Source organism: Narcine bancroftii, chromosome 3 (assembly GCF_036971445.1).
Source record: "Narcine bancroftii isolate sNarBan1 chromosome 3, sNarBan1.hap1, whole genome shotgun sequence".
In the NCBI taxonomy this organism is placed as follows: domain Eukaryota; kingdom Metazoa; phylum Chordata; class Chondrichthyes; order Torpediniformes; family Narcinidae; genus Narcine; species Narcine bancroftii.
In genome coordinates, this window is record NC_091471.1 from 54,314,961 (window position 1) to 54,341,158 (window position 26,198).

At 43.7% G+C, this 26,198-nt stretch overlaps 1 pseudogene; it reads right to left on the bottom strand.

Annotated features, from left to right (window-relative positions):
- Positions 1–18,907: 18,907 nt before the first annotated feature.
- LOC138759646 (U1 spliceosomal RNA) lies at positions 18,908–19,080 on the bottom strand (annotated as a pseudogene).
- Positions 19,081–26,198: the final 7,118 nt, after the last annotated feature.

A 26,198-nucleotide genomic window follows, 5' to 3' on the forward strand; every position in this document is an offset into this window, starting at 1 on the left:
CAGTTATTATTTCATTGATGGAATTGTACTCTCAGCTGCCCAATAATTAGTGGAATTTAAGAACGAATATGTGGAGAAATCACAGATAGCTGCAGGAATAATAGGATTGTAATTGTAGGTGATTTTAATTTGTGTAATATTGACAGGAACTGCCATCATGCCAAAAGATTAAATAGGGCAGAATTTGTTAAATGTATGCACGAGCATTTTCTGAGCAAGATGTAAACATCTCAACAAGAGAAGGGTTATTTATCAACCTCCTGTGAGGCAATGCTACAGTGTTAGTTGTTGTTGGGGGACTTGGGTGGGGGGTGGGGGGGGGAATGGGGGAAGTTGGGGAACTGGAACCTGAGACCCTAACTTTATTAGTTTCAAGACTGTTGTAGAAAAAAGATAATACGGATCTTCAAGTTAAAATCTCAAGTTAGGGGAACAGTGATTTCAATGGTAATGGACAGGAATTAACCGAGAGACTGCTTGCAGGTAAAATAATGTTGGGAAAGTGGGAGACTTTTAAAAGTGAGATCGAGTGCTCACTTTCCTGATGGCATGAAGAACAGGGCTGGCAAGATGAGGGAACAAAGGGTGAGAATAAATAATGATGCCCTGGTCAGATAAAAGGGCCACCTGCTCCAGCTCCCTCAACAGCCCCTAAGGCTAGAGCTGGATGAGGTTCCCACCCTGGATGAGACATATAAGGCAATCGAACAACTGAAAAGTGGCAAAGCAGCAGGTATGGATGGAATCCCCCCAGAAGTCTGGAAGGCTGGCGGCAAAACTCTGCATGCCAAACTGCATGAGTTTTTCAAGCTTTGTTGGGACCAAGGTAAACTGCCTCAGGATCTTCGTGATGCCACCATCATCACCCTGTACAAAAACAAAGGCGAGAAATCAGACTGCTCAAACTACAGGGGAATCACGTTGCTCTCCATTGCAGGCAAAATCTTCGCTAGGATTCTACTAAATAGAATAATACCTAGTGTCGCCGAGAATATTCTCCCAGAATCACAGTGTGGCTTTCGCGCAAACAGAGGAACCACTGACATGGTCTTTGCCCTCAGACAGCTCCAAGAAAAGTGCAGAGAACAAAACAAAGGACTCTACATCACCTTTGTTGACCTCACCAAAGCCTTCGACACCGTGAGCAGGAAAGGGCTTTGGCAAATACTAGAGCGCATCGGATGTCCCCCAAAGTTCCTCAACATGATTATCCAACTGCACGAAAACCAACAAGGTCGGGTCAGATACAGCAATGAGCTCTCTGAACCCTTCTCCATTAACAATGGCGTGAAGCAAGGCTGTGTTCTGGCACCAACCCTCTTTTCAATCTTCTTCAGCATGATGCTGAACCAAGCCATGAAAGACCCCAACAATGAAGACGCTGTTTACATCCGGTACCGCACGGATGGCAGTCTCTTCAATCTGAGGCGCCTGCAAGCTCACACCAAGACACAAGAGAAACTTGTCCGTGAACTACTCTTTGCAGATGATGCTGCTTTAGTTGCCCATTCAGAGCCAGCTCTTCAGCGCTTGACGTCCTGCTTTGCGGAAACTGCCAAAATGTTTGGCCTGGAAGTCAGCCTGAAGAAAACTGAGGTCCTCCATCAGCCAGCTCCCCACCATGACTACCAGCCCCCCCACATCTCCATCGGGCACACAAAACTCAAAACGGTCAACCAGTTTACCTATCTCGGCTGCACCATTTCATCAGATGCAAGGATCGACAATGAGATAGACAACAGACTCGCCAAGGCAAATAGCGCCTTTGGAAGACTACACAAAAGAGTCTGGAAAAACAACCAACTGAAAAACCTCACAAAGATAAGCGTATACAGAGCCGTTGTCATACCCACACTCCTGTTCGGCTCCGAATCATGGGTCATCTACCGGCACCACCTACGGCTCCTAGAACGCTTCCACCAGCGTTGTCTCCGCTCCATCCTCAACATCCATTGGAGCGCTTACACCCCTAACGTCGAAGTACTCGAGATGGCAGAGGTCGACAGCATCGAGTCCACGCTGTTGAAGATCCAGCTGCGCTGGATGGGTCACGTCTCCAGAATTGAGGACCATCGCCTTCCCAAGATCCTGTTATATGGCGAGCTCTCCACTGGCCACCGTGACAGAGGTGCACCAAAGAAAAGGTACAAGGACTGCCTAAAGAAATCTCTTGGTGCCTGCCACATTGACCACCGCCAGTGGGCTGATAACGCCTCAAACCGTGCATCTTGGCGCCTCACAGTTTGGCGGGCAGCAACCTCCTTTGAAGAAGACCGCAGAGCCCACCTCACGAACAAAAGGCAAAGGAGGAAAAACCCAACACCCAACCCCAACCAACCAATTTTCCCTTGCAACCGCTGCAATCGTGTCTGCCTGTCCCGCATCGGACTTGTCAGCCACAAACGAGCCTGCAGCTGACGTGGACTTTTTACCCCCTCCATAAATCTTCGTCCGCGAAGCCAAGCCAAAGAAAGAAAGAGATCAAATATAGGCAGGTGAGATCAATCAAGTCCTTTGAGGAGTTAAAGGGGTATTGTAGTAAATTTAGGAAGGAAATTAGGAGGAAAAAGGGGACTATGGGATATTCCTGGCAGATAAGATAACACAAATCCTAAAAGACTCTTTGGGAGATGGTAGATCCTCTTATGGATCAGTGTGGTAATCAATATGTGCAGCCACGAGAAATCCGTAAGACTCAACTGAATATTTCTCATTTGTATTTAATGTGGAAAACTAGGGAATTCAGTAAAGTGAACAATGATATCCTCATTACAAAGGAGGAGATATTGTACATCTTGAAATGTATGAATCGCCAAGGTGTATTCTAGGATGTTATCGATAAGGTGTATTCTAGGATGTTATGGGTAGCAAGGGAGCAGATTACAAGGGGCTTGGCAGAGATTTGAACATCTGGTGAGGTACCTGAAGACTGGAAGATGGCTATTATGGTGCCCTTATTTAAGAAAGGCAGCAGAGATAATTGGAGAAACTACTGGCTAGTGAGCCTTACATCAGTTGAAAGAAAGCTATTGGAAGAGATTCTGAAGAACAGTATAATTTTCATTTGGAAAGGCAAAATCTGATCAAGGAAAGTCAGCATGGCTTTGAGTGTGGGACATCATGTCTCATGAATTTGATTGAGTTTTATGAAGAGGTAACGTAGAGAATTGATGAGAGCAAGATGGTAGATGAGGTTTATAAAGACTTTATTACGGTTTATAAAGACTTCATTAGTGAAACATACAAGATTTAGATGAGATAGCAAATTGGATACAAAATTGCCTTGGTGGAAGGGGGCAGAAGGTGGTATTGGTAACGCATACTGTAGGGATTGGTGCTGGGTCTTCTGTTGTGGTTTGGATCAAAATGTAGGTAGAATAATTTGTAAGTTGGCAGATGACACCAAAATTAGTGGTTTCATGAGAAGTGATGAAGGGTATCTATGGTTACAACAGGGTATACAGTAGATCAACTAGAAAAGTAGGTAAGGGATGAAATTTAACTCAGACTATGGCAGGACATAGACAGTGAATGTCAAGCCCCTAGGGAGCGTTGCTGAGCAGAGGCATCTAGGAGTATGTCCCTGGAAGTGTAGAAGGTTGGTAGGAAGATGTGTGGCATGGTTTCCTTCACTGGCTGAAGCATGGAATATAAGAGTAAGGACTTCATGTTACTGTTGTACATAACCTTGGTTACATTGACTATAAAACATAGAACCTAATAGCACAGTACAGGCCATTCAGCCCACAATATTGTGCCGACCCACTGCATAGCATTTTATGTGCATTTCTAGTCACCAGCCAATAGGAAGAATGTTATTAAGCAAAATGTGTACAGAAAAGATTACCTAAGACTATGCCTTGATTGAAAACCTTGAGGTGTAAGGAGACATTGGGTAGGTTGTGTCTGTTTTTTTTTCTGGAATGAAGGAGTTGAGAGGTGACATGATTGAGGTATATATAAAAAAAAATGATGAGACATAGTATAGACCAGCCATTCTCAACCTTTTTATTTCGGCTATGGCATCCGACTGCTTAAAGTTTATTATTCCCCTTCCCTGAATTGCAGTCAAGTTTAGTTGGTACTTCTCTCCTACCATAAAAAAAACAACAACAAAAAAAATTTCAGACTGTGGCCCTCTTTTAATGTCCTTTTGCTCCCAAGGTGGGGGAGGGGTGTGCATATGGCCCCCACTGAGATTGGCTAGTGTAGATGACCTGAGTCTGTTTCCCTAGTGGGAAAGACTTAGAATAAGGTGAATGGGTGGTGGCTTAATGGAAATTTGAGGGATAAAATTTTCATACAAAGAGGAGCTGGTATTGGAATAAGCTGCCTCAGGGATGGTGGAGGCAGAAACAGTAACAGCATTTGCAAGGTATCTGGACAGGTACTTGAAGGTATAGGCAAATATGGAATTGTTAGAAGCAAGTGGGATTAGTATAGATTGGCATAGATATAATGGGCTGAAGGGCCTGTTTCTATGCTGTACAACTCAATGACTATGAGATTTTTTTGCACATTTTAAGCAGTAGTTTAATGCGGGAGGAAGGAATAGAATGAACCCTCCAAATAGAATAGTAATATCTGAAATGCTTTTCATATTTCTTATTTTCAATTTGTTCCTTTCAAATATTTTCCTCTTCAAAATATTGATTTATATGACTGATTTATACATTGCTGTTCATATATAAGCCTGAACACATATATTGTATTGGAACATGGATTCCAAAATCTCCATGCAAGAGAGAGAAAATAATTCGTATGAAGAAACATTGCTCTGAAAACAACTCTACAAAAGAAATTGAGTTTTAAAGGGGTCAATATATCCATATTTGCACATAGTGGGGTTACCAAGTGAGAACCTTCAATAAGTCAAATAGATGAAAGGAGGTGGAATTTCAAAGTCACAGAATTTTTAAAAAATGGAAGAGCTGGGGGAAGTGCTGCATTCCAACAGCCCCTGGGTCTCCCCCCTGCACATGGTACCAAAGGCAGCAGAAGACTGAAGGCCTTTGGGTGACTATAGCCACCTCAATGAGACCACCATACTGGACAGATTACCCATGCCCCATATTCAAGACTTTATTCCTAACTTACATGGGACACGGGTGTTTTCAAATATTGACCTCATCAGGGGCTATTATCAGATCCCGGTCCATTCCGATGACATCCCTAAAACTATCATCATTACCCCTTTTGGACTTTTTGAATACCTGAGAATGCCCTTTGTACTTAAGAACACAGCCCAGACCTCCGAGAGGCTAATGGATGCCGTGGGTTGAGATCTCCCATTCCTATTCATCTATATGGATGATATTCTCATCACCAGCCGCAATCATATAGAGCATGCAGCCCACCTGAGGCAACTGTGTGCCTGGCTGCAGGAATTCAGGCTAACTATAAACCCTGCTAAATGCTAGTTCAGGTTGGAAATGATTGACTTCCTGGGGCATCGTATCAACAGCCATGGAGCATAACCCCTGCTCGAAAAGGTAGAGGACATTCAGTGTTTTGCCAAGCTACGCACCATGAAGGGGTTGCAAAAATTCATTGGTATGATTAATTTTTAGCACCAATTCACATTGGCAGCGGCTCACATCATGCACCCTCTTTTCTTGTTCATGGCAAGGAAGGGGAAAGACATTACCTGGGAGATTGAGACTTCAGAAGCATTCCAGAAGGCCAAAGATGCACTGGTGAACACCACCCTTCTGGTACACTCCAGACCAGAGGCTCCAACCGCTCTCACAGTTGATGCCTCCAGCACAGTGGTCGGAGGCGTACCGAAGCAATTCATCAAAGGACCAGTGGCAGCCCCTGGCCTTCTTTAGCAGGCACGTCCAGCTACCCAAACTCAAATACAGTGCCTCTGATCTGGAGCTATTGGCGCTGTGCCTGGCAGTCAAGAAAAGGTATTTTTTGTCAGGAAGGCAATTCAGGGTCTTCACAGACCATAAACCGCTAATCTTTGCCTTCCATGAAGTGTCTAACCTGTGGTCAGCCAGGCTGCAGCAACACCTCTCATGTGTGTCTGAGTTCATCACAGACATCCAACATATTGTGGGTAAGACCAATGTGGGGGCCAATGCACTATCATGCCCTGCAATCAAGTCCGTCCAGGCCCTGTCCCAGGGAATAGGCTATTTTGCCCTAGCCAAGGCTCAGCAGGAGCACCCTGAGATCCTGGCATACAGAACAGCAGTTTACAGCCTCAGGCTGGAGGATGTCGTAATCGGTCCTGGCAACCAGATGCTCCTCTGTGACGTCTCCACCGGAAAACCCCACCCCATCGTGCCGGCAGTGTGGAGGTGGCATGCCTTTGATGTGGTGCACAACCTGGTGCACCCAGCCATGAGGACTCAAGTTAAAATGGTGGCCAGTAGGTTCGTCTAACACGACCTTCAGAAACAGGTCAGTCAGTGGGCCAAGATCTGCACACTCTTCTAGATGTCCAAATTGCAGATACATATCAAGGCACACCCCCCTCAACTTTTGAGCCAGCATGGTGTCAGTTTAGCCACATCCATATTGACATGTAGAACACTGCCAGTCTCCCAAGGGGCGAGGTATCACCTCACCATGATTGACCACTCCACGAGGTGGCCAGAGATGATCCTGCTGGCAGATACAACTATCAAGACCTGTGCCATGGCACTGATTAATACCTGGGTGTCGAGGTTCGGAGTCCCAGATCATTTGACCTCCAATAGAAATATCCAGTTCACTTCAGGACTCTGGGAACCTAGCTCCACTATACCATGGCTTACCACCCTCAGGTCAATGGGTTGGTGGAGCAGATCCACAAGCACCTAAAAGTGGCCTTGATGGCTCGGCTCAAGGGGCCAAACTGGGCAAGTAAGTTACCCTGGATCCTCCTGGGGATCTGCACCGTGTAAAAAGAGGACTTTAACACCTCAGCAGCCGAGATGGTATATGGCGTACCTTTGGTGTTACCGGGGGAGTTCTTGGCCGCCGCCAAGGACCCAGAGGACTCCACAGCCTCATTGACTAAGCTAAGGGAAAAACTGGGCATCTAGCACCTTTGCAGCCTCCACCATAAGGCCAAGCCAATGGCTACATCCCCAAAACTAAGAGACCTGTGAGTACATTTTCGTTCAGAGGGGCACATCAAACACCTCTGCAATGATCACATGAGGAGATGTATAAAGAAATCAGGCACAACAGGTCGACATGTGTATTGGATAACGGCAGAAAGGAAAGACTTTCATTATCGACCCCCTCAAACCAGCACATCTGGACATTAACCAAGGCTACATTAACATTAATCAGCTCCTGCATCGCAGAAGTAGGCCACCCAAAGCGGTGAACTGTGCTCTGATCGCAAGTTCTGAGAGGGGATGATCATGTAGTGGCCCGCTAACTGGGACGCGACCCGGTACACAAAATGGCTGATGAATGCGGTGACTGCGTGGACCCCGCAGGGGCAACGACCGTCGTCCCAGGTGACCACCTGCAACAGCGGGAGCGCTGCCCAATCAGAGATCAGCACTGCCATGCCATCACTCCTGTTGTCAGCAGGGGGGAGAGAATATAAGCAAAGCAGCCAGTGCAATAAATCAGTGTGTGTGTGTCTTCTTTCCACACTGCAATATCATATTAAACAGAGATAGATTCCATTCACAGATCCATCCTTTTAGTTGAAACACATTTATTGTTGTCTGTACATTTTCAACCAGACACAATAGTATATTTCTGAATGATGATGGCATAAAACACATACTACTCACAGAAATACAACAAATATATAAAATAAGTGTGTCAGTATTTTAGAATTATTACTCATTTATAAGAGACCTAAGGGTACCATTCATCAATCTCACAGCCTGCAGGAAGAAGCTATTTCCCAGCCTGCCAGTCTTGCACCTCCTTCCTGATGGGGGTAGATCAATGATCCTGTGTGATGGATGGTCAGGATCCTCAATAATTCTTTCAGTACTATTTAAGCAATGATCCCAGCAAATGTCATCAATTGAGGAAAAGGCGATCCTTGTGATTTTCTTAGCTATCTGAATGATCCTCTGAATTGATTCCTGGTCCCATGTCTGACTGCATCATTGCCTGATAATGATGCAGTCAGACTGGACACTCTCAATTTTGTTCCTGTAAAATATTGTCAAGATGGGGGCTGGTAGCCTTGCCCTCCTCAACCTTCTGACTAATGAAGAGGTGTTACGGCCCATAATCTCCTTCTTTCTCCCTTTGTTGCATTGTAATCATTCTAATCTACAGGGCTCAGTATGTGAATGTTAAAAGAAAGACTAGTGGAAAAGCCTCATAAATGATCCACCTCAGCCTCCTTCTGAGATTCCCACTATCACAGAAGCTAATCTTGTCATTAAACTGAAACGTGAGTAGGCAGCTTTAATGGCGTGAACATTGAATTTTCGAATTTTATGTAACCTCCACCCCTTTTAGTTCTGCTCTTCCCATTTCTTCTTTACCTTCTCCTGTACTTTTTTTCTTCTCTCTCTCTCCCACTCTCTTTCTCTCTCTCTCTCTTCTTTTCTTTCCCAAACCCCCTTAATACATTCTCTCTCTACCTGTCTCTCCATCTCCCACTTCTTTCAACCTTTATAAATGTAATTTCACCTCTTCTAACTTCATCTTGATTAATGGTTCAGACACTGATCATTTTTATGCATGGATACCATCTGACCTGCTGAGTTCCTCCAATAATTCTTTGTTTACTAACGTTCACATCCTTCATAATTTCTGCCCCCTTTAACATGGTCACACCACCAAACTCATCTTCCCCTCTCCTCCCCTCTCCACCTTCTATAGGGACTGCTCCCTCTATGGCCCCCTTGTCCATTCATCCCTTCTTATTAATCACCCCCTTGGCACCTTCCCCTGTGGCCACAGGAAGCACCACGCTTGAGACAACATCTCCTCCCTCACCACCATTCAGAGCCCCAAACAGTCCTTCCAAGTGAAGCAACACTTCACTCGTGTACCTGCAGGAGTCATTTTCTACAACTGGTCCTCCCATTGTGGCCTTCTCTACGTTAGAGAGATTTGACTCAGACTGGGAAATCACTTCACTGAGCACGTTCGCTCTGTCCGCATCAGTGACAAGGATCTCCCAGTTGCCAACCATTTCAATACTGCGCCCCTCTCCCCCACTGACGTGTCTATTCATGGCCTCAAATACTGTCAATCGATCAATTGGAGGGTCAACACCTAATTTTTCACGTGGGCACTCTACAACTGAATGGCATTAACATCAACTTCTCTGGTTTTGGCTCTCTCCCTCTCTTCCCCATCTCTCTGCTTTCTTTCCTCCAGCTCTTTACCCCTTTCACTCTCCATTCACAGAACCATCTTCCCTCCCTATGTTTTCTGTTGTGCTTTCCCTCCCTCCCTATTACCTCTGACCTGTGGGAATGTGCTCCTCCCCTACCCCCCCCCATTTTGTTTTGGCACCAGCTGACATTTTGTTCATGCCTTGATGAAGTGCACAAGCCCGAACCGTTGGTTCTGCATCTTTATTTTTGCTATATAAAGTACACCGTTTGACCTGCTAGGTTTCTCCAGCCTTGTGCTTCTACTTCTCTCAGATTTTCATTTTTTACTTCAGCTCATTGGATTCATTTTCATGACTTTCAAAATTCTGAGAGGAATGGATACACCAAAGAATACAGGATAAGACAATATCCCGGATGTAATAATGAAAACCTTGGCAATATACTATATGTAAATATATACAAATATATAGTGGTGATACGATCCCACGCTATCACACTGATTTCTAGAAGTATAACACAAAAGTCTGTAGACACCGTGGTTGAAGTAAATACAGAATGCTTGAGAAACTCAGCATATCAAACAGTGTCCTTTATATAGCAAAACTACGTGTCAGGCTTGAGCCCTTCATCAATGTATGGAAAAATGTCAGCAGGCGTATGTGTGGTAAACCACTGTTTGTATATTTATCTGTCTGGGCACACCCATTGGCTGACTGTACCTGTGGCCCCTTCCACAGACTCCTGAATAAAGGTGAATGTTCCTCAGCCCCCTCCCCAGTTCAGGACAGTCGAGCAGCATGGACATATCTCCATTCTATTGTAAATAAAAGCCTGTCAGTTTTACATAACTTCCAGTCTTTTGGAGAAATTGATGGTGCATCAGTATGATGCCAGAAACCCTGGCAAATTTCTACAGTGGAAAGTGTGCTGACCGGCTGCTTCATGATCCGGAATGGAAACACCAAGGCTCCTGAGCATTAAAACCCTCCAAAGATAGTGGACACAGCCCAAGACTCAGACCAAACTCTCCCCACTATTGAGAACACTGCCTTCAAAGAGCAGCAGCAATCATCAAAGACCCACACCACCCAGCACACGCTCTGTGCTCACTGCCATTAGGAAAGAGTATATATGTGCCACAAGACTCGCTCCACCAGGTTCAGGAACAGTTGCTGCCCCTCTCCCAACAAACTCAATCAGGGACTCATTTAAGGACTCGTGCACTTTATTGATTATTTTTATTTTCTCTGCATTTTACAGTCAGTTTGTTTTCATTTGTTATCTATTTACAGTTCTTTATTTGTTTACATGTGTATGCTGTATACAGTTTTTTTTTACACTACCAATAAATAGTAATTCTGCCACAAAAAAAAGTATGACAGGGTTGTGTGATGTCATATATGTTTTCTGACAATAAATCTAAAATCTGAAAAAGGTAAGCAGGAGGAGCACGGTCCTAAAGGCAGGAGGTAATAGATGGAGAAGGGAGGGAGGGCACAGCAGCAAGTGGGAGGAGGAGGAATGGCTCAGAGAACAGAAAGGGAAGGGGGTGGATGGCTGAGGGAAAGAAGACAGGGGAAAGGTAAGGAAGGGAGAATGGAGAGCCAGTTCACAGAAACTGGGGTAGTTGATGTTAACGTCATCTAGCTGGAGTGTGAGATGACATCAGGGAGCAGATGACTTGAGTGTGGCATCAAGGTACCTGGATAAAACAGGAAGTGATTGAGCACCAAAGGGTAAACATTCAAGTATTTGGAATCACACCTCAGACAAAAGAAGATGGCAGATGGAGGTCAATTATCCTAAGTCATCACTTCAGGACCTCGATATGACCATCTTCAGGTATTTCATCAATGACCTGCATTCAATCATAAGTGGCGCCATCTGTTATTCATGGCATTATATTCCATTCTATTCACAACTCCTCAGCAAATATGCAACTAGAACTAGGCAGCACTTGAGACATCTGCTGTTAAGTGGCTATGAGGATGTAGTGTGAATAAAAGCTCTCAGGACTGAAGGGAGAACAAACGCTTTTATTAGCTTATAACTATGGGTAGGGTCTCACAGTAGTTTTCAGAAGGGTTCTGGGTTTAGGCGGGAAACCAGCATTATATGTGAGCAGATGGGGGTGGAGCCAGCCATCAACACAACACCCTACCAGTGAATCCCAGTTCACTGCATTCACCCCTTCCTGTAGAATTTAGGGTCTGTGAATAAAGACAGAGAACGTGGGTTCAGAAAAAATGTTGAAAAATATACAGTTATTTACAAATTTACAGATTTAAGCGATCTGTGGGTCTGGAGATCCTGGTGGATCACCGTATCAATGGGGGAAGCCTTGGACTCCTTGGGTCTCCTAGTCACCTTGTGAGGGAGGAGCAGTGGGCTGGATCTCCGGCTCAATGGTGGAGGGGGCTGCACTTTCCTCCTGAGGCCCTGACTGGAGGTGGCAAGAATGAGCTCCAGACCCGGGCGGCAATGGACCCGCTGTTCTGGTGGGTACCAAGTCCCTGATGGAGATGGTGTCCTCTCTGTCATCCAGGTATTCCACATAGGCATACATGAGATTGGCGTGGAGCAGTTTCACCCTTTCCACCAGAGGCTAGGTCTTGCTTCTCCTCATGTGCTGCCTGAGAAAGGCCAGACAAGAAGTAGTGAGCCAGGTTGGGAGTGTAGATCCCAATGCTGATCTTCTTTCTAAATCAAGTAGGAGCTCGTGAGGAGTAGCATTGGCCTCGGTACATAGTAGCGACCTGATGGAATGGAGCATCATAGGGAGGACTTCCTGCCAGCGCGAGTCTGGAGGCCTCTTCACTTCAGAGCCAGTTTGACCATGGTGTTCTCCTTTTCAACCTTCCCATTCTCCCAGGGGTTGTAGCTAGTAGTCTTACTGGATACGATGCCCTTCACCAGCAGGTACTGACGTAGCTCGTCACTCATAAAGGCTGAGCCCCAGTCGCTATGAATATAGCTGGGATACCCAAACAAAGTGAAAGTGGAATCTAGGGCCTTTATGTCTGATGAAGTGGATGTGTCTGGATATGGAATGATGAATGGGAAGCGGGAGTACTTATCAATGATAGAGAGGACGAAAGTGTTCCCGTTCGTGGAAGGGAGAGGTCCCTTAAAATTGAAGGGCCTGTAAGACTTGATCAGGTGTGGCTTTGTGGGGTGGTAGAAGTGTGAGTTGCACTTCACGCAGATCTGGCAAGACCCTGATTATTTCCCTGTTGTTTTCCAAGGAGTAGGGCAGATTGCACACCTTGACAAAATGAGTCATGTGGGTGACCCCTGGATGGCAGAGTTCATTATGCAGAGACTGTAGTTGGACAGTGTGTGCAGAGGCACAGCTTCCTCTGGATAAGGCATCTGGAGGATGATTAAGGGCTCCTGGCTGATAGGCAATGTCATAATTTTAGGTGGAGAGCTCAATTCTCCACCTAGCAATCTTGTCATTTTTTATTTTCCCACTCTTGACATTATTAAACATGAATGCGACTGAGCGCTGGTCAGTGAAGAGCATAAATTTCCTACCAGCCAGGTAGTGTTTCCAGTGCCTCGTGGCTTCTACAATAGCTTGAGCCTCCTTTTCCACAGAGGGGTTTTGGAGCTCATGGCCTTGAAATGTCCGAGAAAAAAATGCAACAGGACTGCCCACCTGGTTGAGGGTAGCGTCCAGGGCTATGTCCGAAGTGTCGCTTTCCACTTGGAAAGGTACATTCTCATCAACTGCATGCATGGTAGCTTCCTCAATGTGATTCCGGAGGTAGTTAAAAACCATTTGAGCTTCAGACGAGAGGTGGAAATTAGTGGCTTTAAGAGAGGGCGAATCTTATCAGCGTATTGAGGGATCCACTGGGTGTAATATGAGAAAAGCCCCAGGCATCTCCTCCCTGGGAATAGGGAGCTCTAACAGGGGGTGCATCCTATCAGGATTGGGGCCAATTATGCCATTCTCCATCATGTAGCCAAGGGTAGCCAGACGTTTAGTCCTGAACATGCACTTGTCAGAGTTATGAGTGAGGTTCAGGACTTTCGCTGTGTGGAGAAAGCTCCAGAGGTTGGCGTTATGGTCTTCTAAAGTGTGGTCACATATGCTGACATTATTGAGGTAGGGGAAGCTAGCCTTCAACCCATACTCATCCACCATTCTGTCCATCTGCCTCTAGAAGATAGAAACCCCATTAGTGATACCAAAAGGGACCCCCCCAGAATTGATTTAGATGATGGTTAGCCTCAAATGCCGTATATGGACGGGTTCTTGGAACGAACTGGCAGCTGGTGATAAGCAGCTTTTAGGTTGATGGTCAAATAGACCCAATACTGCGCAATATCTTTCACCATGTCTGAAATTCCAGGGGTGTGTACCAATTAATAGTTTAGCAGCAACGTCCTTTGAAGAAGACTGCAGAGCCCACCTCACTGACAAAAGACAAAGGAGGAAAAACCCAACACCCAACCCCAACCAACCAATTTTCCCTTGCAACCGCTGCAACCGTGTCTGCCTGTCCCGCATCGGACTTGTCAGCCACAAACGAGCCTGCAGCTGACGTGGACATTACCCCTCCGTAACTCTTCGTCCGCGAAGCCAAGCCAAAGAAAAGAAAGAATATAGTCAATTACTAGCCTGGACTTGTTTTCCCCTTTTACCACTACCATTTGCGCTTTCCACGAGCTGGTGCTAGGTTTGATGATACCTTTGTCGAGCAGACGTTGTGTCTCAGACTTTATGAAATCTCATTCTGCTGTGATGTACGTCCTGCTCTTGGTAGCAATAGGTTTGCAGTCCAAGGACAGATTCGGGAAGAGAGGTGGGAGCCAATATTAAGTGTGGGTTCTGATTTTAGGGGCCCTCCATTCCGAACCATTACAAGGGGGAGGGGTCCAGAATACTCCAAGGTCATGCTTTTAAGATGATACAGGAAGTCCAGACCCAACATCACCAGAGCACACAATTCGTCAAGTACATACAGGCCAAATTTACAGAACTCCCCCCCCACCTTCAAACGATAGATGTACTATACAATGTTGTTGAACACGCATCGAATGTGAATAAGATGCAAGGAATATGTAGTAATTGGAAGGATACATCTTTAAGTTGTGCTCTTGCACAGTCCGTGAGTCTATGAAGCTTTCAGTAGAGCCTGTGTCGATCAGGCATTTAGAGGAATGTCCATTTACCTTCACAGTCACTATGGAGTTGCTGAACTAGTAAGGCCTGTCCTGAGTGGCCCCCACCATCCTGGGTTGCTCTACATGGGTAAGATGGCACCAACCTTGTGGCATGGCAAGATGGCCGCCCTCCTTCTTCCTCCGATGATGATGTTTGAATTTGAATCTCAGCAAGATGGCTGCCAAGCCTTTTTGAGCTGTTTCATCACTGTCACCCTCCATTGGCATGTAGAACAGCAAGAGGGCTCGGGTGAATTCAGAGCAGATGGTTTGGAGCTGGAATCGGATCCGGGAGCGGCACAGGCCATGGACTTCCTCGGGCTTCCCTCGCGCAGCAAATCTTTGCACAACGCCCTTTCTTGCCACAGCTGGAACATTCTGAGTCTTTAGCCAGGCAACGAGCTCGAAGCTGCTGGCTCTTGTCACAGAAAAAGCACTCCCTAGCACGGGAACTGGCAGCCATTAGGGCTGGGGTAGCAGGAGCAGCTGGTCCTTGGAAGGGGTCACGTGGGTGAGCGAGCTTGCGAGCTTCGAGGTCATCATTCTTGAGCTTGGCCTGTTCCAACGATTTGGCCAGTTCAAAGTGGCTAGCCAGGTCATTCTTTCCTGACTCGAGCAGTCGCTACCTCATATACCTCGAGCGGACCCCCGTGACTAGAGTGTCCCGAATCTGTTCTTCAACATGAACATGGCCCATAGCTGCTTTGTACCTGCACTTCTTGGCAAGCATCTGCAAATCCAGCAGTTAGTCATCGATGGTCTCTCCTGGCCATTGGCGACATAGAGCGAGTTGATGCCTCTCTCGGACCTTGTTTTGCAACTTCAGGTACTTAGCCTTCAAAGCATAGATAGCAGCGTCATATTTAGTGCAGTCCCTGATGAATGCATACCTTTTTGTTCCTACCCTCGAAACGAATGTGGACCTCCTAAGTTCATTAATGTGGAAGACATCTCTGGTCGCATTCAGGTAGGCCTGGAAACAGTCTAGCCAGTATGTGAACTCCTCAGCCACGTCGGGGGACAGAGGGTCTATCGGCAGCGGTAGCGCTTCCATCGTTTGGGGAATAAGCTAATAAAATTGTAGCGCAAATAAAAGCTCTCAGGACTGGAAGGAGAACAAACACTTTTATTAGCTTATAATTATGGGTTTCACAGTAGTCTTCAGAAGGGTTCTAGGTTTAGGAAGGAAACCAGCATTATATGTGAGCAGATGGGGGCAAAGCCAGCCATCAGCACAACACACTACCAGTGAATCCCAGTTCACTGCAGAGGCTAACCAGTTACTCTTGATATTCTCTGGCATTACCATCATTGAATCAGAAACACAGAACAGTAGAGGAACCCGCACTAACCATGATGCCAAACTAAACACACCTATCTCCCTGCATGGGATCTGTCTCCCTATCCTCCCTGTGTGTTCATGTGTCTTTCCAAATGCCTCTTAAATGTCGTTATCTTATTCCACCACCTCCACCTCCCATGGTGATGTGTCCCAGGTACCTACCACTTTTTGTGCAGAAAAGTGTCCTCATAAATCTCCTTTAAATTCTCTCTCTCTCTCTCTCTCTCACTCACTCACTCGCACGCACGCACGCACACACACACACACACACACACACACACACACACACACACACACACACACACACACACACACACACACACACACACACACACACACACACACACACACACACACACACACACACACACACACACACCTTAAACCTATTCCCTCTGGAATTCGACATTTCCACCCTGGGAAAATGACTGCAATGATCCTCCCATAATTTTATGTGTTTATCAATTACCCTTCAGATTCTAATGCTTCATCTTTGTTTAATCTCTGTATCAGTGATATGGAAAGAGAGAGACACTTGCGGGAAGGGTTTTTATGGAAACTGGAGATGTTGATGTTAATGATGTTTGTTTGGAGGGTGCCAAGATGGAATAGTAAGTGCTGTTCCTCCAATTTACAGGTAACCTCGGTTTGGCATTGCATGAGACCATGGATAAACATATCGGTGTAGGAATGGTTTGCACAATTAAAATGGTTGGCCACTGGAAGGTCCGTGTTGTTGCAGCAGACAGAATAAAGAAGCTCAATGAAACAATCTCCTCATCTACATCCAGCCTGTGTGGGTCATTTCTTGCTCCTGTTGTGGCCTCCTCGACATTGGAGAGACCTGTTGAGTTTCTCCAGCACTTTTGTGTATTGTCTATATTAAACTCTATCAGCCATTTCTCTGCTCAAATTTTCAACTGATCACTATCCTGCTGTACCCTTGAATAATCCTTTGTGTTATTCACAACTTCATCTGTAAATGTATGAATCAGATATCTCTCAAGTACAAACAGCAGAGTTTTAGTTTATTTTGACTCCTGGGCTGAAGGGCCTGTTTCTGTGCTGCACTGTTCTAGATTCTCGTCCTCTGACATTTTCATTAACATATTTTACAAATATCTGAGGTCCCAGCACTAATCCTTGCAGCATACCAGTGCTCAAATATGTCTTGTAAGATAATCTCCCCTCTATTGCAACCCTTTATCTTTTATGACCAAACTAATTTTGGATCCACTTGGCCAACTCTTTCTGGGTGGCCTGTGAAATAATCTTCTGACAAGTTGACCATGAAGGACCTTGTCAAAGGCTGTAACAAAGCAGTACATTTGTTAAAGAGGGGCGTAGCTGCATGGGTGTACTGTACCATTTGTCTGCCCTTCCTGGCACACACCCATCCACTATGTGGCTGAACATGGAATGTGACTACTGTTACGAACCACATGTAAAAGCAGCAATAGGCAATAAACCAGACAGTGTTTAATTTTAAAGCACTAATTTTATTTATAATTCTTAAACTTTAGTCTTAAATTTTAAACTATCCTTAACATTAATCCCCAGCTATGCGCAATTGTCTGTGTGTGTGTGTGTGTGTGTGTGTGTGTGTGTGTGTGTGTGTGTGTGTGTGTGTGTGTGTGTGTGTGTGTGTGTGTGTGTGTGTGTGTGTGTGTGTGTGTGTGTGTGTGTGTGTTATACCCAAACCATTACAATCCAGGCTGAAATATAGAAAGTTACTTCAAACTTCAGTCTTTTAAACTCAGTGTTGAAGTGTAGGCCTTTGAAATCTGATGCCCAGAATTAATGTTGAACTGATGGGAAGACTAGAGTTGTCGCTGCTACAGACTCAAAAATTCTTCATGCATTGCCTTTGAAGAAATGTCCATCCACACGAGCTCCTGGCTCTTTTGTGGGCAAGACTCAAACTGGGTGGCCTCTAAGAAGCTTCCAAGGCCCTGGCACCGGTCTCTCCAAGAACTTTCACTGTTAGCCACAATCAAAATGAAACATTTTGCTTCCCAAAAGATCCTCCTGGCACAGGTCAATCCGCTAAAAAGGCCCAGTCATTCACAGAGCCGGCTTTGCTCTGAATTCCACAAAAATGACTGGTCACAAGAGCTGCTTCAAAAAGGAGGCTTTCTTTTCAGCATCAGAATGGTTCTCCCTTTGCAAAGTCACAAGGTCTTTTCAGATGTATCAAATTCTGGTAAAGACTGTAACAAACCTTCCCTCATTTCTTCCAATGTATCAAATTATAATGGGGCTGTGACTTGGGTTGTGCTTGTGTGAAATGTTAAATGTTAACTGTGACTATTCAGTCCCTCCTGTCTAAACTATCCCTTACAGTGATAATCCCACTTTACTAAAATGGGAGCTCGTAATACTACCTCCCTGAAGCTTCTGTCCAAGACATCCTCTCTTTGGTGTGCTCGTCAGTGATTGAACAGCCATTCCAGCCAATCCAAGCAGTCTGAGAAGAGACACACTTTACATTTAACCTCAACCTGATTTGCCACATTCACAGTAGAAACATACCATTCCACTGACTACCATTTCTGCTCCTTAGTTTCCAGTGAAAGAAAAAGGGAGGCACTTACTTTGACATACCTTTATGCTTTCTCTTGCATCGGAGAACCAGTGGAGGTGTGTGTCCAAGATGGAAACGCCCATGCTTGGCAACACAGACTATGATGGTTATGGGCTCCAGGAGATCAGTGGACTGGTGTAGAGCAACATATTGGGAGGACGGCCACTGCTGAGAAGGAGAAGTCTGGAAGAGGAGCCTAAGGGGTTGGAGACCACAGCAGCGAACCAGTGTGGGATTAGCAGCTGTAGGATTTCCATGAAGCTGGGCGTTTCTAGAGACTGACTCATGTGAACCAGGTAAAAGGACCAGGGTTTATGAGGATGCCGATGTCGAGCAGGGTTCTTGAAGGGCCTCGGGTACTGATATGCTAACTAACTGGTGGTCCAGAATCAGGTCCGAGGAGGTTGACTTGAACAATTCTATCTTGGTTTCACCACAGGAGTGAACTAGAGACCATGTGGCTGTAGAGGTTATGGGAGCATAAAAGATGAGGTGGCTGGATCCACGAACTTCGTTTTATTTCTCTTTCTCTTTTTTTTAAAGGGGAGAACGTGAATGAGGTCCCCCATTACCACAGATTTTGCAGTCGAGTATCCCACATTTGGGGACATTGCCAGTGATTATCACATGACCACTCCAAAAATGGAATGGGATAGCCTGGTCTTGGGAGATCAGCCATCCTGATCTCTGATTCTCCCCTGCCAGGAAAGTATACTTTCTTTTGTTCATGGGGCACAGGACTGGTGACCCCACTTTGTGTGCTTTTACAGGACAACATTTTGTGTACTTATGTGCATGACAGTAAAGGAACTGAGAAACTTGAATTTACAGTAAATTGATACTGGCTTTCTCAGAAGAGATACCAAAAAATACTGCTTCGTCAGCACAGAATTCAAATGAGGTGGATTTTGGGTGAATTTTCCCAAATAGGTTTTGGTCCCTTTTTTGGAGGAGTTGATGGCTGGTGATAGGAATGGTAAGGAGACCCAGATATGCAGAGGTCCAGACAAGCTAAAGAACATGTAATTGTATCACATTTCGAGCTGGGAATAGAGAAGAGGGGTTGAGAAATTTTGGGTTAATTTAGGATGTAGGATGGGTAGAGTTTTATGCAACACAGAAACAGGCCCTTCAGCCCATTCTGTACATGCTATTGGGTAAGGAGGTATGTGCCATTAAACCAGCCCAGGTACAGTGCAGAAAATAAAGTTAAATGCATACTGCAAGGAAAACAGCCACAGATTTGGAAATTGGTTTATCTGAGCTATGGTGGGGGTGGCAAGGTTGAAGGTTGATGACAGTATTCATGCTCTGATGACCCAGATTTGCCAAGAAATTACTTTTTGTTGAAGTACTTTATCCTTTACTCATCAGCTGGTCAGGAAAAAAAAAGAGGACTAAATATCAAACTTAAAAACTGATCTTTTAGCTCAGCATTGGGCTTCAATTCAATATTTGGATGAAGATTAGAAATCATAAGGATGATTGCAGGGATGGGATTTTCTAGTTCTTTGACCAGATAGGTTGAATGATCAAAGCAGAAAAATTATCTTCTTGCAACCTTTCATTTCCAGGATTCATGAGCCTTTCTAAAGTCCAAAAGAGTATGATGACCTGAGATATACAGCTTTCGTAAAATATTCAAATGAGAAAAACATTATAGAAGAGTAAGTCAATCTGTCACCCATTCTGTGAGATTAAAATTTACCCTTAATTTTTAAATATTACAAAGTATCACATGACCAAGTCTATTTTCATTCTTAATCACACTTTAATGAGGTGGTCACTACTATTATAAGCCCGAGGGTCCATAAACCCAGCAGCAATAGATATTCATCAATACAAATGGCTACTTAAACAAAAGTTGATTTTAATTATCTTTAAACCTGAAACATGATCAAACTTTATTACTATTAACTTAACTAACCTAACTTGACTCCCTTCTAATTCTAAGCACACATGTAGGTAACGTGTGTGCAAGTTTGGAAAAGTTCTTTGATTCACAGTCCAATCTCACTTCTCATTCCTCCAAGTTTACTGGTTGCAGGCAATTCTTGTACTGTGCACAGAATTTAACATATATGACGCCAAAGAAACTTGCCCTGTCAGGGTTCTCCAGATGATAACCTCTTTCTTTCAGGTCACACAGAGTTCCTTTTTGTTTCTCTTATTTCAAGTGAAACGTTAGGCAGCCAGTCCTCTCCTCTTGTATGAACCACAAGGGCTTTGACCAGTTAGAACTAAGCACTCACAACCCATCTTCCAAATGGGGTTTTTCCACAAGCTTTCCAGCTTGTCCTGTTCCAGTCTAAGTTGCTGTTTCTGACTGTAGCACTGCAGAACTGAATTCTCTCTCTCTCAGAGAAAAGCCTGTTTTACTCTCTCTGCTTGCAAAACCACATGACTCTCTTAGAACAGCAAGTTCCTCTCTAGACATGCTGCGTCTCCGACAAGTTCTTTCATCTGTTGCTTTTTTATAAACAACAATCCATTAGTGAAGTCTTTGGGCACGCTCCAAAGCTTTTGCAAGGGCTCTTGGAGCTGGCCTGTCTAGCATGAGCAGAGCTCCAGTATTTTAAATAAGATCTGTTTTAAAGTGTTTGCAAAGAACCTACAGCAATTTATCTCCCAAAAACATATCCATAGACAATACAAACACAACATAATCTGTCACACTACAAAATACTACTTGTAATATGACTTACATTAAAGAACTGTATTTCTCTGTCTGTGCTATCAATGATGGAAAGCTCACGTAATGATGTATGGAAGAGGAAGGTGACAAAAGAAATGCTGATCCATGAAATCTGTTCCCGTTTTGACAGATGTTGCCTGACCAGCTGAGTTTTTCCAGCAAAATGCTTTTTCACTGTTATAAATAAGATATTGTTGTCAACACCTTCTCAAACTTGGCTCAGTCATGGCTATATTGCTTCTGGTGCAGAATACAACAGGAGCACCACAGTTTCAGCTCTGAACTCTCTCCGAAGGTCAAAATTGAGTGTCTATTTACCTTCTGAGATAGACATGGATGCTGTAGCAGCTTATTTAATGAATGGCTGAGTCATTTTCCTTGAGTCTTGCCAACATTTATTCCTTAATCAACATCAGCATTATGGTTTGCAGAACCCAGCTATTTGTGATTCTCACTCACATCGTTAAAACAGTGCAAAAATAATTCATTGGCTGGAAATAACTAAGATGTTCTAAAAGGTATATTAAGCTTTCCCTTTTTTTTGATGGCATGTCACATAAGTGGCTGAGCAACTTATTTTTATGGGAATAAATCTAAGCCAAATAAAAACTTATGCAACATTGTAGCCAAAGGATATAATAATGTTATTCTTTATGATTGAGATTTAATATCTCCACTGTACTTTTTTTTCGCTTCAGTCTCTCTGAAAGCAGGATGAATTAACAATTGCTGATTCATATCTTGGCATGACTGTTTCATTTATTGTAAGTGGATATTTGGAAGAAAGTTTTCCAGCACTGAGTTTGAAATTTATTTCCAAACAATGATATAAAAAGAGGTGGAAATTATGGAGAATAATCTGTTGGTTGCAGAGAGGACAAGGGCGATCATGTTCTTGCTATGTCGGGGAGGGGATGTGAGCAAGGTCAGATATGCAAGAGATGTAGGATATGCGGGTGAGAGTTACATTGATAGCAGTGGAGATGAAACCACTTTCATTGAAGAAGACATCTCAGATGCCCTGGAGAAAAGAATTATATCTTCAAAGAAATGGGTCGAAGTAGAGGGGTAACTGTAGGAATGTCAGTAGATAGTCTGTCTCTTGAGATAATTTTTCTCCTCTACATCAGGGAGACTGGGTGCAGTAAGTGGCAATACTTTGATAAGCATCTTCGCTCCATCTTCTCCAACATACAGGGTCTTCCGGTGGCCTAGCCACTTTAACTCTACTTCCCATTCACATACCAATATGTCTGTCCAAGGCCTACTGGACTGCCAGATTGAGGCCTCACACAAAGTACTTTATATTCCATCTTAGCAGTCTCCATTCCTCCTTTTCCTTCTCTCCCCTCCCTGTACTCTCTATTTGCCCGTCACATACACCTTTCATCTTCCAGCTCCCCATCCCTTTCTTTTCTTCCCTCCCTCCCACCTTAGCCCTCTGCCTCTTCCTCCTATTGCTTCCTAGCTTCTTAATGTTTTCCCCTTTCTTTCTCCTCCCATCTATATTCACCTATTACCTTCCAACCTGTGCTTCGTTCCTTCTCCACCTTTTTATTCAGAATCCTTACCATTTCTTGTTTCTGATGAAGGGTTTCAGACTGAAATGTCAACTGTCTCTTGGACGCTGCCTTTACCCACTGGGTTCCTCCAGCATTTAGTACATTTATCCTGTTTGATGACACAGTCACATAAGTGGCTGAGCACTTTCTAGAGTCTCTCTTGTTTATTTTTGGAATAAAGCACTGGATTGGTGGTGTGAAAATAAGAAAACTTATCTTTCTTGTTCAAAATCCCACCCTTAATTGTTGTAACCAGCAGTTTAGATTTTTCTTTTAATTCATACTCATCCCTCCTTCCCTGTGTATCTCCAATGTTTGTGAAATTTGAGACCCTCTATCAGTACTGAGAATGTATTGGGAAGAAGGTAGCCTGTATATAGAGGTGAGAGGGATAGTAGGTAGAAGCAGATGGGAAGATAGGGTAGAGTTGATACAGGTCCTAAGGTGAATTGAGTAGAGACAAGAGGGTTTGAAAAGAGAATTTCTAAGCTTAGAATGCTGGCAGTTGAAACTATCAATTGTGGAGTACTTGTATCCAGTAATTATCAAAAAGCCAGAATTGGAGCAACAGAGAGATCTCAAAAGATCATAGTATGACAGAGTATATAGTTATGTTTTTGGGAGATAAATTGCTGGATATATCAGCCCCACAGCCTTTGCAAGAGCTTTGGAGAGTGTCCAAGAGACTTCACTAATTGATTGTTGTTTACAAAACGGCAACAGATGAAACAGCTTGTTGGAGCTGCCTTCTATCTGGAGTGGAACTTGCTGTTCTCAGAGGGTCATGTGGTTTTGCAACCAGAGAGAGTCAAACAGGTTTTCTCTCAGAGAGAGGGAGACACACAGAGATCACTTCTAGAGTGTTACAACAACATCTGGGAATGGAACAGGACAAGCTGGCAAGCTTGTATAAATCCCCATTTGGAAGATGGCTTGTGAGTTCTTAGTTCAGCCTGGTCAAAGCCCTTGTGGTTCATGCAAGAGGAGAGGACTGGCTGTCTAATGTTTCACTTGGAATAAGAGAAACAAGAAGGAACTCTGTGTGACCTGAAAGGAAGAAGTTATCATCTGGAAAACTTTGAGGGGGCAAATTTAATAAAATCCATATACACCAAATCCAGCTCCTTACCTTCATCAATTTCTTTTGTCATCTCCTCGAAAAACTCAATTAGACTGATGAGGCATGACCTACCTCTCACACAGTCATGCTGACTATCCCTCGAATAAGACTCTGCTTCTCCAAATGCTTATAAGTTGTATCCTTAAGAATCATTCTCAATAATTTGCCCTTCATTGATGTAAGACTCACTGGTCTATAATTATCAAAATTCTTTTCTTGAACAAGGGAAACTACATCCTTCAATCCGCTGCTAACACTCTTGTGAACAGGGAGTGCCTCAACTCCCCAATACTCTCTTCCCTCACTTCTTGTAGCAGCTTGGGTATATTCCATTCAGCCTTAGGGATTTATCTATCTGATTTGTTTTCTTCAGAAGCTCCAACAATACATTTTTATTAATCACGACATGTTCCACCACATCAGAATTCAAGTCAATAGAGTTTGTTAAGGAAAGAGGAAACAACGGGTTCAGTCTTGGCAATATTTATTTGCTCATTCCAATCTGCTTTTTAGGCAAGGAATCAGACTATTTCAAGACGCAGTTCAGAATTCCAAGGAATAGAAGGAGCAGCTGCTGTGAATTGAGCTGAGGAAATATGAAAACTCTCATTTTCAGTAAAATCAGAAGTGCTTCCTAAAGGAATTTTTGCAACAGATGATCATTGGTAGAAAGCACCTTTGCAGCTTGCAACCTGCCTGTTTGTCATTGGTCCACCTCCTTGATTCAGTGGCTTTCAAATATGTCATGCAATTGTCATCTCGAAACACGCTTCCAAACAGGTACAGGAAAATAGATCACTTCAGTACCTTTATGCCACAAGAAGATCTCAGCATTATGTATGTTGAAGAACTATTGAATGAGGAAATTCCTGTCATATTGGAATAAGAAGTTCCACAAATATATGCAATGCTTGTTTTACCTTCCTTAATGAAACCTATTGTTCTGTAACCTAGGAGAGAAACTGTGTAATCTCCCTCATCCCTGTGCCTGGGAATGCAGATATCCTTTATGCTTTATGCTCATTGACATGGTGCCATTGTACTAATTTGAATGGGTGGATTATGTTCCCATTTGGAACTTGTGCACAAAGGGTTCTTTCTTGGTTTCCTTATCATGCAAACAATTTAAGATTATATAATGTCTTTCACCAATTTATCATCAATGCATTTGTGATCAGTCTTAGAACCCTAGAGCATTACAGCTCAGAAAACAGGCCATTTGGCCCCTCTAGTCTGTGCCAACCATAATAATTTACAAAATTTGCATAGGTTTTATGTGGTTGTAACCAAAATTACATAGAAAATACAGGTCATGCCTTGCAACAACTAAATTGATTAAGTGAAAATTATATCCATGAAATTACACTGTGTGGAATTTAAGCAACACATTATGAATGTGTGACTAATTATCTTACGAGTTAATCGGAGGGTGGAGAGACATTAGGATGCATTATAGAAACTAAACACAATGAACTGAATTACAAATAATAGGAAAAACAAGGAAGCAAAATATATAATGGTATACATCATCAGCCCTACATAACAAGATACTCTGAAAGCAATAATTTGTCATAATGTTTCATTGCATGAAAAATTAAGGGAGGTACAGATGCAGCAGTTCAAAAAAAAACAAAAGAGGAAAGTTAGACATTGGAAATCTGAAATAAAAATAGAAAATATTGGAGATATTCAACAGATCACACAGCATCTGTGGAGAAATATTATATCCTGCTGGTTAATGGTCCAGGTAGGACAAGGAATCAGGAGCGATTTCAATGCTTCAGGTCAATAATCTTCAAAACTGGACAGTGCTAGAAATGTAAACCAAAGAACTTGATGTAAATTCCATCTGCTTAGAGAGGGCTCAAACAGTGAGATTGGAGAGAGTGGAGGGAAGATTGGTCTGAGGGGGTAAAATTATCACTTCCCAGCATTTTTGCATAAATTACAAATGTCTGTATATTTTCTTATTTAACGAACCAAGAACATTACGGTATGGAAAAGCAGGCCCTTTGGACTTTTGGGTCTGTGCCAAACTATTATTCTGCTTGGTCCCTTCGTCCTCCACCCAGTCCAGATCCCTCCATATCTCTCCCATCCATGTAAGTGCCCACCATTTCAGCTGGCAGCTCATTTCGTACACCCACCTCTTTTATCTTTATTAAGAAATTCCCCATAATGCTCCCCCTAAACTTCTCCCCTTTCACCCATAACAGATGTTCATAGATCTGTATCTCACCTAACCTCAGTGGAAAAAGCCTACTTGCATTTACTGTATCCATAGCCATCATAATTTTGAATACCTTTATCAAATCTCCCATCATTTTTCTCTGTTTCAGGGAATAAAGTCCTAACCTGTTTAATTTTTCCCTGTAACTAACTTCCTCAAGTCTTGCCAACAGCCTAGTAAATTTTCTCTCCTTTCTTCTCTGACCAAAATTGCACACAATATTC